A 16,569-nucleotide genomic window follows, 5' to 3' on the forward strand; every position below is an offset into this window, starting at 1 on the left:
GGACACCCAGGTCCCTCTGAACACCAACATTTTCCAATCTCTCACCATTTAAAAAATACTCTGCTTTTCTATTTTTCCAACCAAAGTGGATAACTTCACATTTCTCCACATTATATTCCATTTATTAGCCAGTCTATATCCCCTTCAAGTCTCTTTACATCCCCACCTAGCTTTGTATCAACAAACTTGGATATATTACATTTGGTCCGCTCATCCAAATCATTGATATAGATTGTGAATAGCTGGGGCCAAGCACAGATCCTTGTGGTACTCCACTAGTTATAGCCTGCCAGCCCAAAAATGACCTTTTAATACTACTCTGTTTTCTGTCCATTAACCAATCCTCAATCCATGCTGGTATATTACCCCCAATTCCATGAGCCGTAATTTTGTTTAATAACCTCTTGTGTGGCACCGTATCGAATGCCTTCTGAAAATCCAAATACATCACATCCACTGGTTCCCCCTTATCTAGTCTGCTAGTTACAACCTTAAAAAACTCAAAACAGATTTGTCAAACATGATTTCCCTTTCATAAATCCGTGTTGACTCTGCCCAATCCTATGATTATTTTCTCAGTGCCCTGTGACCACGTCCTTAATAATAGATTCTAGCATTTTCTCTATGACTGATGTCAGGCTAACTGGTCTGTAGTTCCCCGTTTTCTCTCTCCCTCCTTAAATAGTGGGGTTGCATTTGCTACCTTCCAATCCGCGGGAACCGTTCTAAAATCTATGGAATTTTGGAAGATGACAACCAATGCAGCCACTATCTCTATATCCACATTGTTCAAAACCCTGGGATGTAGGCCATCAGGTCCAGGGGATTTATCGGCTTTCAGTCCCATTAATTTCTCCATCACTATTTTTTTTACTAATACTAATTTCTTTCAGTTCTTTATTCTCACTAGACCCTTGGCTCTCCACTATTTCCAGGAGGTTTTTTGTGTCTTCTTCCGTGAAGACAGACACAAAGTATTTGTTTAATTTCTCTGCCATTTCCTTATTCCCCATTATAATTTCTCCTGTCTCAGCCTGTAGGGAACCCACATTTACTTTTGCTAATCTTTTCCTATTTACATACCTATAGAAGCTTTGAGTCTTTTTATGTCTCTTGCTCGTTTACTCCCATATTCTATTTTCCCTTTAATCATCAATTTCTTGGTCCTCCTTTGCTGAATTCTAAAACCCTCCCAACCCTCAGCCTTACTGCTCTTTTTGGCAACATTACAAGCCTCTTCCTTTGATCTAATACTAACTTTAACTTCCCTTGTTAGCCACGGTTGGACCACTTTTCCTGTGGGGTTATTGTGCCTTAAAGGAATGTATGTTTGTTGTAAATTATGTATTCATTCTTTAAATACTAGTCATTGCTTGTCTACCATCATACCTTTAATGTAGTTTCCCAATCTACCTTAGCCAACTCACCCCTCATACCTACGTAGTTTGCTTTGTTTAGATTTAAGACCCTATTTTTCGATTTAACTAAATCACTTTCAAACTTAATGTAAAATTCTATCATATTATGGTCATTCTTCCTTTATTACAAGCTTATTAATTAACGCTTTCATTGCACAATACTAGATCTAAAATAGCCTGTTCCCTAATTGGTTCATCAACATACTGATCTAGAAAACCATCTTGTATACATTTCATGAAATCATCCTCTACACTATTACTGCATATTTGGTTTGCCCTGTCTATTATGTAGATTAAAGTCCCCTATGATTACTGTATTACCCTTGTTACTTGCACCTCTATTTCCCTGATTTATACTGTGCCCTACATTACCACTACTGTTGGGGGCCGAAAAGCAACTCCAACTAATGGTTTCTGCCCCTTGTTGTTTCTTAGCTCCACCTAAACTGATTCTAGTTCTTGATTTTCCCAGCTAAGATCCTTTCTCTCCACTGTCTTTATCCCATCCTTTATCAGGGCTGCCCCTCCTCCTCCTACAATCATAGAAATTTACAGCACGGAAGGAGGCCATTTCGGCCCATCGTGTCCGTGCCGGCTGACCAAGAGCAATCCAGCCTAATCCCTCTTTCCTGCTCTTGGTCTGTAGCCCTGTAGGTTACGGCCCTTTAACTGCACATCCAAGTATTTTTAAATGTGGTGAGGGTTTCTGCCTCTACCACCCTTTTAGGCAGTGAGTTCCAGCCTCCCACCACCCTCTGGGTGAAGAAATTTCCCCTCGTCTCTCCTCTGAGCCTCCCCTCAATTACTTTAAATCTATGTCTCCTGGTTGTTGACCCCTCTACCAAGGGAAACAGGTCCTTCCTATCCACTCTCCCTATCCACTCCATCAAGGCTCATAATTCATACAGTTTAATCAGGTCTCCCGCAACCTCCTCTGTTCCAAAGAAAACAGACACAGCATCTCCAATCTTTCCTCAGCCAAAATTCTCCAATCCAGGCAACATTCTTGTAAATCTCCTCTGCACCCTTTCCTGTGCAATCACATCTTTCTTGTAATGTGGTGACCAGAACTGCACACAGTACTCCAGCTGTGGCCTAACCAGTGTTTTATACAATTCAAGCATAACCTCCTTGCTCTTGTATTCCATGCCTCGACTAATAGAGGCAAGTATTCCTTATGCCTTCTCAACCACCTTATCTACCTGGCCTGCTACCTTCAGGGATCTGTGGACCTGCACTCCAAGGTCCCTTTGTTCCTCTACACTTCTCAGTGTCCCACCATTTAATGTGTGCCGGCAGTCAGAGGCAGCGAGGCAGTCAAGGCCTGCTGGAAGGAGCACTTCGAAGATCTCCTCAATAGAAACTCTGCCTTTAACTCTAGTGTTCTCGACTCCATCCCGCAGCATGCTATCCACCACCTCACTAAAACCCCAACACTACACGAGGTAGAAAAAGCCATAAGACAGCTTAAGAACAACAAGGCTACGGGAGCTGATGGAATCCCTGCTGAGGCACTGAAGTATGGCGGAGAGGCACTACTGGCGCGAATACATGACCTCATCTCTCTCATCTGGAGGGAGGAGAGCATGCCGGGAGATCTCAGATGCAGTGGTCGTGATCATCTTTAAAAAAGGGGACAAGTCCGACTGCAGCACCGACAGAGAAATCTCCCTGTTGCCAACCACTGGGAAAGTTGTCACTCGAGTTCCTCTCAATCGTCTTCTCGCTGTGGCAGAGGAGCTCCTCCCGGAGTCACAGGAGCAGATTTCCTTCCCTACGGGTCACAACGGACATGATTTTTGCAGCGCGACAGCTACAGGAAAAATGCAGGGAACAGCACTAGCCCTTATACATGGCCTTCTTCGACCTTACAAAGGCCTTTGACACGGTGGCCTATGGAGGGTCTATGGAGCATCCTCCTCCGTTTCGGATGCCCCCAAAAGTTCGTTAACATCCTCCGCCTGCTCCATGACGACATGCAGGCCGTGATCCTTACCAACGGATCCATCACAGACCCAATCCACGTCCGGACCGGGGACAAACAGGACTGCGTCATCGCCCCAAACCTCTTCTCAATCTTCCTCGCTGCCATGCTCCACTTCAGTCAACAAGCTCCCTGCTGGGCTGGAGTGGAACTAAACTACAGAACCAGTGGGAAGCTGTTCAACCTTTGCCCCCTAGTTCTAGATTCCCCCACAAGGGGAAACATCCTCTCTGCATCAACCCTGTCAAGCCCCCTCAGAACCGTATAAATTTCAATAGATCACCTCTCATTCTTCGAAACTCCAACAAGTATAGACCCAACCTTTCTTCATAAGTCAACCCCCTCATCTCAGGAATCAACCTCCTGAACCTTCTCTGAGCAGCCTTCAATGCAAGTATATCCTTCCTTAAATACGGAGACCAAAACTGTACACAGTACTCCAGGTGTGGCCTCACCAATACCCTGTACAGTTGTAGCAGGACTTCTCTGCTTTTATATTCTATCCCCCTTGCAATAAAGGCCAACATTCCATTTGCCTTCCTGATTACTTGCTGTACCTGCATACTAACTTTTTGTGTTTCATGTTCAAGGACGCCCAGATCTCTCTGTACCACAGCACTCCCCATTTACATAATAATTTGTGGATAACCTCAATTTCCCAGATTGGCAATCCTCTATCCATGCCAATATATTATTCCCAACCCCGTGAACTTTTATCTTGTGCAGAAACCTTTTATGTGGCACCTTGTCAAATGCCTTCATGTAGCATAGAAGGAGGCTGTTCAGCCCATCATGTCTGTGCCAGCTCTTTGAAAGAGCGATCCGATTAGTCCCACTCCCCTGGGTGTTCTGCGGTGAGTGACTCGCCTCCTGACTCCTTAATGTCTTTCTGCAACAGTCAATAAGCTCAATGCCATCCAGGACAAAGCAGCCGCTTGATCGGCACCCCATCCACCACCTTCAACATTCACTCCCTCCACCACCGGCGCACCGTGGCTGCAGTGTGTACCATCTCCAAGATGCACTGCAGCAACTCGCCAAGGCTTCTTCGGCAGCACCTCCTAAACCCGCGACCTCTACCACCTAGAAGGACAAGGGCAGCAGGTGCATGGGAACACCATCACCTCAAGGTTCCCCTCCAAATCACACACCACCCTGACTTGTAAATATAATCGCCGTTCCTTCATTGTTGCCTGGTCAAAACCCTGGAACTCCCTCCCTAACAGCACTGTGGGAGCACCTTCACCACACGGACTGCGGCGGCTCACCACCACCTTCTCAAGGGCAATTACGGATGGGCAATAAATGCCGGCCTTGCCAACAACATTAACATCCCAACAACTAATAAAAAATGTTTTTCCCAGTAAATCTCTTTTGCATTCTATCCAAATTGAGAGAGAAGAACAAAGGGTCACCAGTCCAAACTAATAAAAGCCAAATTTAGGACTGATCTTCATAAACAGAATGATCGACTCATGGGGCCGCCTCCCAGATAGAGGAGCAGAGACAATAACTCTGGAATCATTCAAGAATCAAATGGATGAAGCAATAGGGGAGGGCAGGATGTTTAGGATCTTTGAGTGGATAAATCAAGATTGGGTGAATGACCTCCCTCCCTCTATTATATTGTGAGCATTCCATCCGAAAGGCGGAACTTCTGGCAGTGCGGCGCTCCCTCAGCGCTGCCCCTCAGACAGTGCAGCGCTCCCTCAGCGCTACAGTGGAGTATCAGCCTAGATTTTGTGCTCAAGCTTCTGAAGAGGGACTTGAACTCACGACCTTGGCTTGGCGTTTCCATCGATGTGTCCACGTTTCAGTAAATAATGAAGGGAGAGGATCACTTCAGTATAAAGTAGCGGCAAGTGAAATGACTGGGCAGTTTGGTCATTGTGGTTTGATATTTTGCTTCTGTGCAATGATCGGGGTTCCTTTTTGGGAAGTGTGTCTTGGGTCAGCGCTACACGTGAGGTAGTCGCCTACCCCCACCTTCAGTCCTTGTAATAGGAGACAGAAAGCTGCATTTCCTTCAGGGGCAGAGAGCGTGAGAAGGAAACAGCTCCCCACCATCACAGCAGCTGTTTGAGCCGCATGCTGTGAATTGAGAACGTGAGCTGCACATTAAATGAACACTAACTGCAGAAGATAAAAGTTCACGGGGTTGGGGATAATATATTAGCATGGATAGAGAATTGGCTAACTAACAGAAAACAGAGTCGGGATAAATGGGTCATTCTCTGGTTGGCAAACAGTGACTAGGGGGTGCCTCAGGGATCTGCTGGGACCCCAACTATTTACAATCTATATTAATGACTTGGAAGAAGGGACTGAGTGTATCGTAGCCAACTTTGCCGATGATACAAAGATGGAAAGAAAAGCAATGTGTGAGGAGGACACAAAAAATCTGCAAACGGACATATACAGGCTAAGTGAGTGGGCAAAAATTTGGCAGATGGAGTATAATGTTGGAAAGTATGAGGTTATGCACTTTGGCAGAAAAAAAATCAAAGAGCAAGTTGTTATTTAGATGGAGAAAGATTGCAAAGTGCTGCAGTACAGCGGGACCTGGGGGTACTTGTGCGTGAAACACAAAAGGTTAGTATGCAGGTACAGCAATGGAATCTTGGCCTTTATTGCAAAGGGGATGGAGTATAAAAGCAGAGCAAGTCTTGCTACAGTGTACAAGATATTGGTGAGGCCACACCTGGAATACTGCGTGCAGTTTTGGTTTCCATATTTACGAAAGGATATACTTGCTTTGGAGGCAGTTCAGAGAAGGTTCACTCGGTTGATTCCGGGGATGAGGGGGTTGAAAAATGAGGAAAGGTTGAGTAGGTTGGGCGTCTGCTCATTGGAATTCAGAAGAATGAGAGATGATCTTATCAAAACGTATAAGATTATGAGGGGGCTTGACAAGGTGGATGCAGAGAGGATGTTTCCACTGATGGGGGAGACTAGAACTAGAGGGCATGATCTTAGAATAAGGAGCCGCCCATTTAAAACTGAGATGAAGAGAAATTTCTTCTCTCAGAGGGTTGTAAATCTGTGGAATTCGCTGCCTCAGAGAGCTGTGGAAGCTGGGACACTGAATAAATTTAAGACCGAAATAGACAGACAGTTTCTTAACCGATAAGGGAATAAGGGGTTATGGGGAGCGGGCGGGGAAGTGGAGCTGAGTCCATGATCAGATCAGCCATGATCGTATTGAATGGCGGAGCAGGCTCGAGGGGCCGAATGGCCTATTCCTGTTCCTATTGCTGATGTTCTTATGATTCAATGATAAGTTAGTTTAAAGCAGTTTTCCAGATTTAACCATCTTCTATCCCTTTCCAAGTTCCCCTAAAGCGTCTGCTTCCCAAGCAGAGAAGCCCCAAGCTTTTCCAGTCTTTGCTCATCACTTGAGCTCTCGGGGTCAGCTTGTGACCTTGCAAGGTGTCCGCTGCTTTAACAAAAGTTGTGCTGCCACGGCACACCTCTGATAACCGAGCCTGCAAATAGAACGCCGTCACAAGCTTGTTCTCATCAATCATGTAAAACTTTGAGTAAGGCTCTCATATATTATGCAGCATTGAGTAATCGCAACCACTGGAGGCCTATTGTACAGGCAGACGGGAACATGTCTGTTTGTAAGGCAGCAGTTTCTTAGCAAGTATGTGCACGCACATGTTGGGAGGGCATTGCAATGGGCTGGGTTATCATTTTCTCGATCATTCACCACCAAAAATAATAAAGGGAAAAAGTTGCCGGTGGGTGTAGTCTATAGGCCCCCTAACAGTAGCTACACTGTTGGACGGAGCATAAATCAAGAAATAACGGTGGCTTGTAATGAAGGAACGATTTTAACCTTCATATTGATTGGACAAAGCAAATTGGCAAAGATAGCCTTGAAGATAGCGTGTATCTGGGATAGTTTCATTGAACAGTACATTGCGGAACCAACCAGTGGGAAGCAGGCGATCTTGGATCTAGTACTGAGTAACATCGAAACATAGAAAATAGGTGCAGGAGTAGGCCATGCGGCCTCTCGAGCCTGCACCGCCATTCAATAAGATCATGGCTGATCATTCCGTTAGTACTCCTTTCCTGCTTTCTCTCCCTGGGGGTCCTTATGCATGAAACACAAAAAGTGAGTATGCAGATACAGCAAGTAATCAGGAAAGCAAATGGAATGTTGGCCTTTATTGCAAGGGGGATAGAATATAAAAGCAGAGAAGTCCTGCTACAACTGTACAGGGTATTGGTGAGGCCACACTGGAGTACTGCATACAGTTTTGGTCTCCATATTTAAGGAAGGATACACTTGCATTGGAGGCTGATCAGAGAAGGTTCACTAAGTTGATTCTGGAGATGAGAGGGTTGACATATGAGGATAGGTTGTGTAGTTTGGGCCTATACACACTGGAGTGCAGAAGAATGAGAGGCGATCTTATTGAAACGTATAAGATAATGAGGGGGCTTGACAAGGTGGATGCAGAGAGGATGTTTCCATTCATAGGGGAAACTAAAACTAGGGGACATAGTCTCAGAATAAGGTGCCGCCCATTTAAAACTGAGATGAGGACGAATTTCTTCTCTCAGAGGGTTGTAAATCTGCGGAATTAGCTGGCCCAGGGAGCTGTGGAGGCTGGGTCATTGAATATATTTAAGGCAGAGATAGACAGATTTTTGAGCGATAAGGGAATAAAGGGTTTATGGGGAGCGGGCAGGGAAGTGGAACTGAGTCCATGATCGGATCAGCCATGATCTTATTGAATGGCGGAGCAGGCTCGAGGGGCCAAGTGGCCTACTCCTGTTCCTATTTCTTATGTTCTAACTCGTGGTAAATTCATTGCAGATTAGCACCGAAGTATCGCCGGTTTCATAATTTAACACCGAAATACCACCGGTGTTAAATTCATCAGTGATTTACCACCGGTGGTACATCGAAATACCACCATTTTTATCACTAGCGTAAATTACTGAGAAAAGTGCAGTCTTGTGTGATCGAATCCAGTGCCACGGACACCATTTTAAAACACGGAGCTGGAGTCCATTTCACATGAGAGAAGGCCGAGCTTTACAGACATCTTTATGCGAGTTCAGAGTTACATTTGAAGGTTATTTGAGAAAATTGGAGGACAGCAGCAGCTCATAAATCAATACTTTGCTTGAACAGAGAGCTACATTTCACCTTTACCACCACTCTATTGTAGAAAATGAAGGGTAAAACTCAACAAGTTAGACATAGTACAAGAATGGTTCGGTTTAACAAAATGTTATAAAATGTAAAGGTCAATTAATGAATAATTTTTTAACTTCAACGATTTAAATGTTTTTGCAATATAACAATAACACAACAGGAACAACCAGAAGAACTACAACCTCAAGCTCAAGAACAAAAACAGCAATAAAACATCAGCCCCCACACCCTGCATTTCTTTTACCTGTGGCCAAGACTGCAATACCAAAATACCACCGAAAATTACCACCAGAGGGAAATTCATCCATACCACCATTTTTACCACCCATTTTACTTTGAGTGTTGCATCATCAAAAAGAAGAACTAAATACTGTTAGCCCTACCAGTGGATGAAAATAGAGGCCTTGAGTGAAAGTGGTATTTCGGTGGCAAAAAAACCGCGATTTTTAAATAGCACCAGAAAACCAGTGGTCGGGCTAAATGATGAAAATCTAGCCCAATGTTGCTGAAGGTTGAGCTGGAAAAGGAGAGACAAAGAGGAGACCTGATAGAGGTCTTTAAAACTATGAAGGGGTTCAATAGGGAGGATGTAGAGAAAAGTGTTTGCACCTGTGGGCGAGTCCAGTACAAGGGGGCATAAATATAAGTCACCAACAGATCAAATGAATTGCAAGAAATTTCGTTACACAGAGAGCAGTGAGAATGTGGAACTCGCTGCCACAGGAAGTGGTTGAAGCAGTGAGCATTGATTTATTTAAAGGGAGGCTTAATACATACATGTGGGAGAAAGGAATAGAGGGACATGGATTGGGATGGATGGGGGGGGGGGGGGTGGGGGGTGGGGAGGGAGGGGGCAGAGTTGGAAAAGGACATTAGGGTGGAGTATAAACAGCAGCTTAGTCCAGTAGGGCCGGTTTCTGTGCTGTACACGCGATGTAATTTTGTACAGTGTCTGTGTACACTCGATGTAATTTTGTACAGTGTGGGTCTCTGTGCCATGTATACTCGCTGCAATTTTGTACAGTGTCTGTGTATACGCGATGTAATTTTGTACAGTGTGTCTGTGGACACTCGATGTAATTTTGTAGTGTGGGTCTCTGCTGTGTACACTCGATGTAATTTTGTTCAGTGTGGGTCTCGGTGCTGTGTACACGATGTAATTTTGTAATGTGTGTCTCTGTGCTGCACATGATGTAATTTTGTAGTGTGTGATTCTGTACTGTGTACACTCGATGTAATTTTGTAGTGTGGGACTCTACTGTACACGATGTAATTTTGTACAGTGGGGGTCTTACCGTACACAATGTAATTTTGTAGTGTCTGTACTGTACACTCAATGTAATTTTGTACAGTGTGGGTCTCTGTGTACACGATGTAATTTTGCAGTGTGTCTCTGTTGTACACAATGTAATTTTGTAGTGTCTCAGTACACGATGTAATTTTGTAGTGTGGGTCTCTGTACTGTACACTCGATGCAATTTTGTAGTGTGTGTGTATACACTCGATGCAATTTTGTAGAGTGTGTGACTCTCTACTGTGTACACTCGATGCAATTTTGTAGTGTGTGACTCTGCTGTACACGATGTAATTTTGTATAGTGTGTCTATGTCAACGATGTAATTTTGCAGTGTCTGTGTACACTCGATGTAATTTTGTAGTGTGTCTGTGTACACGCGATGCAATTTTGCACAGTGTGTCTGTGTACATGTGATGCAATCTTGTACAGTGTGGGTCTCTGCTGTGTACACTCGATGTAATTTTGCACAGTGTGTCTGTGTACACTCGATGTAATTTTGCACAGTGTGTCTGTGTAGACTCGATGTAATTTTGTACAGTGTGTCTGTGTACATGTGATGCAATCTTGTACAGTGTGGGTCTCTGCTGTGTACACAATGTTATTTTGTACAGTGTGGGTCTCTGCTGTATACATGATGTAATTTTGTAATGTGTCTCGCTGTGCTGTACATGATGTAATTTGTAGAGTGTGTAACTCAGTACTGTGTACACTTGATGTAATTTTGTACAGTGTGTCTGTGTACACTCGATGTAATTTTGCACAGTGTGTCTGTGTACACTCGATGCAATCTTGTACAGTGTGGGTCTCTGCTGTGTACACTCGATGTAATTTTGTACAGTGTCTGTGTACACTCGATGTAATTTTGCACAGTGTGTCTGTGTACACTCGATGTAATTTTGCACAGTGTGTCTGTGTACACTCGATGTAATTTTGCACAGTGTGTCTGTGTACATGTGATGCAATCTTGTACAGTGTGGGTCTCTGCTGTGTACACAATGTTATTTTGTACAGTGTATGTCTCTGCTGTATACATGATGTAATTTTGTAATGTGTCTCTCTGTGCTGTACATGATGCAATTTTGTAGAGTGTGAAACTCTACTGTGTACACTCGATGTAATTTTGTACAGTGTGTCTGTGTACACTCGATGCAATTTTGTACAGTGTGGGTCTCTGGGCTGTGTACACTCGATGTAATTTTTTAATGTGTGTGACTCTGTACTGTGTACACTCGATGTAATTTTGTACAGTGTAGGACTCTGCTGTACACGATGTAATTTTGCACAGTGTGGGTCTCTCTGCTGAGCGCACGATGTAATTTTGCGCAGTGTGGATCTCTGTACTGTACACTCTAATTTTGTACAGTGAGTCTGTGTACACAATGTAATTTTGTACAGTGTGGGTCTCTGTACTGTACACTTAATATAATTTTGCGCAGTGTGGGTCCTCTATCTGTCTGGACACCAGCATCGACGACTGTTGCACTGGGATGAAACTGCTGATTTACAGACTGCAGGGGGAGCAACACAGATTCACCACAATGATACCGGGGCTAAAAAGGGTTAAATGATGAGCACAGGTTGCACAAACTGGCCTGTATTCCCTCGAATTATAGAAGATAAAGCGGTGATCTAATCGGGGTGTTTAAGACAATTCAAGGGTAGACGGAGAGAAACTATATCCTCTGGTGGGCGAGTCCAAAACCAGGGGGCATTACCTTAAAATTAGAGCGAGGTCGTTCCGGGGTGATGTTAGGAAGCACTTCCTCACACAAAGGGTGATGGAAATCTAAAAAAAAAAAAATGTTTGAAATTTTCCCCTACATAAGCTGTTGAGGCAAGGGTCAATTGAACATTTCAAACCCGAGATGGATAGATGTTTTCTGGGTGAGGATATCAAGGGTCATAGAACTAAGGCGGGTAAGATGGAGCGAAGAAAGGCTCAAGGGGCTGAATGGCCTCCTCCTGGTCCTGTGTAACAGGCTTGAGGGGCTGAATGGCCTCCTCCTGGTCCTGTGTAACAGGCTTGAGGGGCTGAATGGCCGCCTCCTGTTCCTGTGCAACAGGCTCGAGGGGCTGAATGGCCTCCTCCTATTTCTGTGTAGCAGGCTCGAGTAGCTGAATGGCCTCCTCTTATTCCTGTGTAGCAGGCTCGAGTGGCTGAATGGCCTCCTCTTGTTCCTGTGTAGCAGGCTCGAGGGGCTGAATGGGCCTCCTCCTGTCCCACCGGGGAGCAGTTGTTGGACCTCAGTCTTTGTTTTTAAATAGTAATCAACTTTGATTTTTTTAAATGGCAGAGGAAACTCGATAAAGGCTGGCGGTCTGGTGAAGGCTTGTAGCCGAGACATCAGATGATCTTTCACCTGAACACACAGACCAATCTGCTGTGCATTTTCAGTAATTACTGGAAAACTGGAAGATAAGTGCACCAAGGATCCTGCTCAGCACAGAGCATAGAACAACTGATAGCACTTCAGCTATTTGTAACACTTTATTTCAGAGTTCCCATCTATAATGCATCAACAGAAAATGACCTGCTGAAGAATGGGGGAAATATTATACAGCTACGAATCAGCAAAGATTGACATTCAAAAACTGCCACACAAAATAAGGACATTTAGTAATACAGGGCTTTTCTAGGTGGTTTTTTCAGTCTTCATTAAAGGTCAGAGAAATTAACTGAGTCCAGAATAGCAACACGGCAGAGTGCGTGAATGGCTGCGGAGATAAAGCCACAATCGTTGCAGTTTTCTCCCCAACTCGCCTGCAGCTACTGTTTAACAATGAAGGACCACTGCCTGGTCTGTGTTGTCCTGAAACGCAATTACACTATTCCCTGGTCACGGTCAAAAACAACTTGTATTTATATAGTGCCTTTAACGTAGTAAAACATACCAAGGCACTTCACAGGAGCGTTATCAAACAAAATCTGACCGACCCACATGAGGAGATATTAGGACAGGTGACCAAAAACTTAGGAGGTTTTAAAGAGCGTCTTTATGGAGGAAAGCGAGGTAGAGAGGCAATAAGGTTTAGGGAGGGTGTTCCAGAGCTTGGGGCCTAGGCTGCTGAAGGCACGGCCATCAATGGTGGGGCGATTAAAATCAGGGACGTGCAAGAATTGGAGGAATTTGAACACAAGGATGAGAATTTTAATATCGAGGCGTTGCCGGACGGGGAACCAATGTCGGTCAGCGAGCACAGGGGTGATGGCTGAATGGGTCTTGGTGAGTTAGGACACAGGCAGCCAAGTTTTGGATGAGCTCAAGATAAGAGGCCGGCCAGGGGAGCGTTGAAACAGTCAGGTCTAGAGAGAGGAAAGGCTTGGGGTGAGGGTTTCAGCAGCAGATGAGCCGAGGCTGCAGGTCAAATTCTCCTTCCCCCTGCTCCCTCAATTTCCACTGGGGTTCAGGAAGAGTCAATGGGCTGGTAATTTACGGTCAGCAGTGAAGCAAAAGGTGTTCACCGCCGGCCGGCCTCTGTAATCTTGCGATCTCTGTAATGAGAAGTTTGGCTTTTCTGACGATCAACTGAGATCAGTGTAGTTTAGTGGGCAATCCAGAGCACAAGTCGCTGTGATGTCAACAAGCTGTCTCAGCAACCAATCACAATGCAGAATTCTCAATTTTCACAAACCAGAAAGTGAAGTTGTTGCTCTGTTCTGACATTTAAAAACATGTTGCAGAGAGCAAGACAAAGATTGGGGCCCTCACTTGGGGAAACGGTCAACCTGAAATAAATACAGACAAACTTAAAAAAAATATAACTTGTTTTAAAGTTTCTTAAATTGTAAATTGTATTAAAATGGAGAAATGAGACACCCCACAAAATTAAAATGAGATTTCCAGGAGCATAACCTTTGCACTGTTAAAACCCCAATTACACCTAATCTGACAAAGTCGAACTGTTAACGGGGTATTGAACAGTGATATCACTGCAGAAAAGCCCAAGTATTCGCCCAGTGCCCGGATTGCCGGGTGTGTGGGTGTGTGGGTGTGTGGGTGTGTGGGTGTGTGGGTGTGTGGGTGTGTGGGTGTGTGGGGGTGTGGGGGTGTGGGGGTGTGGGGGTGTGGGGGTGTGGGGGTGTGGGGGTGTGGGGGTGTGGGGGTGTGGGGGTGTGGGGGTGTGGGGGTGTGGGGGTGTGGGGGTGTGGGGGTGTGTGGGTGTGGGGGTGTGGGGGTGTGGGGGTGTGGGGGTGTGGGGGTGTGGGGGTGTGGGTGTGTGGGGGTGTGGGGGTGTGGGGGTGTGGGGGTGTGGGGGTGTGGGGGTGTGGGGGTGTGGGGGTGTGGGGGTGTGGGGGTGTGGGGGTGTGGGGGTGTGGGGGTGTGGGGGTGGGTGTGGGGGTGTGGTGGTGTGGGGGGGACGGGAGGGAGGAAGACAGCACAGTCCGTGTCGGAGCACTGAATGACCAATCACACGTCAGGATTCCCGTCTGAGGATGCACGTACATTAAGTCCTGAAGTTGCAGTCAGGGGTAACGTCTGCTGTTATTACACACCGCAAATTCCGAGCCCATATTATTTCACTCACAGCTTCAGTCACACCTTTTTCCTGAACCTGGTGCAACTTTCAAAAGAAGGAACATCGCCTCTGGGGAACTCGAGAGGGGTGAAAACTTGAAACTAAAGTTAACTTATATAACTTGGTCGAATAAGTAAAATTAAAAGCTCGGTAAGTTTGCTGGCTAGTCGCGAGTATCAAAAGATTTTCAGATCATTTGAGGGCCAAAATCTTCACACAGAGGTCAATGTGTGGAATGACCTCCCAGATTTGTGACAAAAACCCTGGAATGGTGAATTGGCTAAGTTTGTGTTTTGGGTGAATTCCAAGTCCTGATAAGACTCTGCACTCGATCTAGAAATCTGCCTAGTATCTCAATGGATACGCAGTCTGTGTGTGGTTCCAGCACGTTTGGATATTGTTGCTGGCTGGATACAGCCTTGGCTGTAGAACAAGAAGCAAAAAAAAAAAAATCTAAAAAGCCTGTAGAACACAACCAGTCTCCAACATCTGTGGACGGCCAAGGAACAATCTTTCAGTGCCAAATATCGCGGTGAGGAAACAGTGCTCCCCATTTTCAAACAAAAATATCATCCGGGTTTGCAAATCAGCCAGTTTAATTTGTTCACTTAAGTTTGGTCTAATTGTCTGACTGCTTGTCCGGTACGAGCAGAAATTTTCTCCAGTTGAATATTGGAAAGACCAAAGCCATTGTTTTCGGTCTATGCCACAAACTCCGTTCCCCAGCCACTGACTCCATCCCTCTCCCCAACTTCTGTCTGAGACTGACCCACACTGTTCGCAACCTTGGTGTCATATTTGACCCTGAAATGAGCTTCCGATCACATATCCGCAGCTTAACTAAAACCACCGATTTCCACCTCCGTAACATCGCCCGTCTCTGCCCCTGCCTCAGCTCATCCGCTGCTGAAGCCCTCATCCATGCCTTTGTTACCTCTAGACTTACTATTCCATCGCACTCCTGGCTGGCCTCCCACATTCTACCCTACGTAAACTCGAGGTGATCCAAAACTCAGCTGCCCATGTCCTAACTTGTACCAAGTCCCGCTTACCCATCACCCCTGTGCTCGCTGACCTACATTGGCTCCCGGTTAAGCAATGCCTCAATTTCAAAATTCTCACATTTTCAATTCTCTCCATGGCCTTGCCCCTCCCTAGCTCTAATCTCCTCCAGCCCCACCCCAAAATGTCAGCACTCATCTAATTCTGCCCTCCTGACCATCCCTGATTATAATGGCTCCACCATTGGTGGCCGTGCCTTCTGTTGCCCAGGCCACAAGCTCTGGAACTCCCTCCCTAAACCTCTCCGACAAACTTTCCTCCTTCAAGACGTTCCTTAAAACCTACCTCTTTGACCGAGCTTTTGGTAAACCTGTGCTAAATTCTCCTTATTCAGCTCGGTGTCAAAATGAAGCGCCTTGGGAGGTCGCACGACATTAAAGGCGCTACACAAATACAAGTTGTTGTTGTTTGAGATTTTAGTCGAAGGGCACAACCCAAGGCCCCAACTCTTTGAAAGCAACGAGCAGCGAGTTCCAAAACATGGAGAGGGGGCCCGTCACCGAGCGTGTAGTTCGGCGTGAGGGTCCGTCACCGAGCGTGTAGTTCGGCGTGAGGGTCCGTCACCGAGCGTGTAGTTCGGCGTGAGGGTCCGTCACCGAGTGTGTAGTTCGGCGTGAGGGTCCGTCACCGAGCGTGTAGTTCGGCGTGAGGGTCCGTCACCGAGCGTGTAGTTCGGCGTGAGGGTCCGTCACCGAGCGTGTAGTTCGGCGTGAGGGTCCGTCACCGAGCGTGTAGTTCGGCGTGAGGGTCAATCACCGAGCGTGTAGGTTCGGCGTGAGGGTCAATCACCGAGCGTGTAGTTCGGCGTGAGGGTCAATCACCGAGCGTGTAGGTTCGGCGTGAGGGGTCACCGAGCGTGTAGGTTCGACGTGAGGGTCCGTCACCGAGCGTGTAGGTTCGGCGTGAGGGTCCGTCACCGAGCGTGTAGTTCGGCGTGAGGGTCCGTCACCGAGCGTGTAGTTCGGCGTGAGGGTCCGTCACCGAGCGTGTAGTTCGGCGTGAGGGTCCGTCACCGAGCGTGTAGTTCGGCGTGAGGGGTCACCGAGCGTGTAGTTCGGCGTGAGGGCCTGTCACCGAGCGTGTCGGTTCGGCGTGAGGGCCTGTCACCGAGCGT

General features: G+C 46.1%; 1 protein-coding gene across 7 annotated transcripts in view; it reads right to left on the reverse strand.

The window, feature by feature from the left end:
• The window catches only part of extl3 (exostosin-like glycosyltransferase 3), a 130,997-nt gene that overhangs the window by 68,384 nt on the left and 46,044 nt on the right, over positions 1-16,569 (reverse strand). For 3 of the 7 annotated variants that reach the window (XM_070884693.1, XM_070884687.1, XM_070884689.1), the window contains one exon: positions 11,591-11,661. The exons of 3 other annotated variants lie outside the window; for them this stretch is intronic. The gene's annotated coding sequence lies outside the window, so the exon portion shown is untranslated. Of the gene's footprint in view, positions 1-11,590; positions 11,662-13,508; positions 13,538-16,569 lie in introns of those variants that run through there. One more of the 7 variants, XM_070884691.1, reaches the window with a different exon arrangement.

The sequence above is a fragment of the Pristiophorus japonicus genome, chromosome 7 (assembly GCF_044704955.1).
Source record: "Pristiophorus japonicus isolate sPriJap1 chromosome 7, sPriJap1.hap1, whole genome shotgun sequence".
NCBI classification, from domain to species: Eukaryota; Metazoa; Chordata; class Chondrichthyes; family Pristiophoridae; genus Pristiophorus; species Pristiophorus japonicus.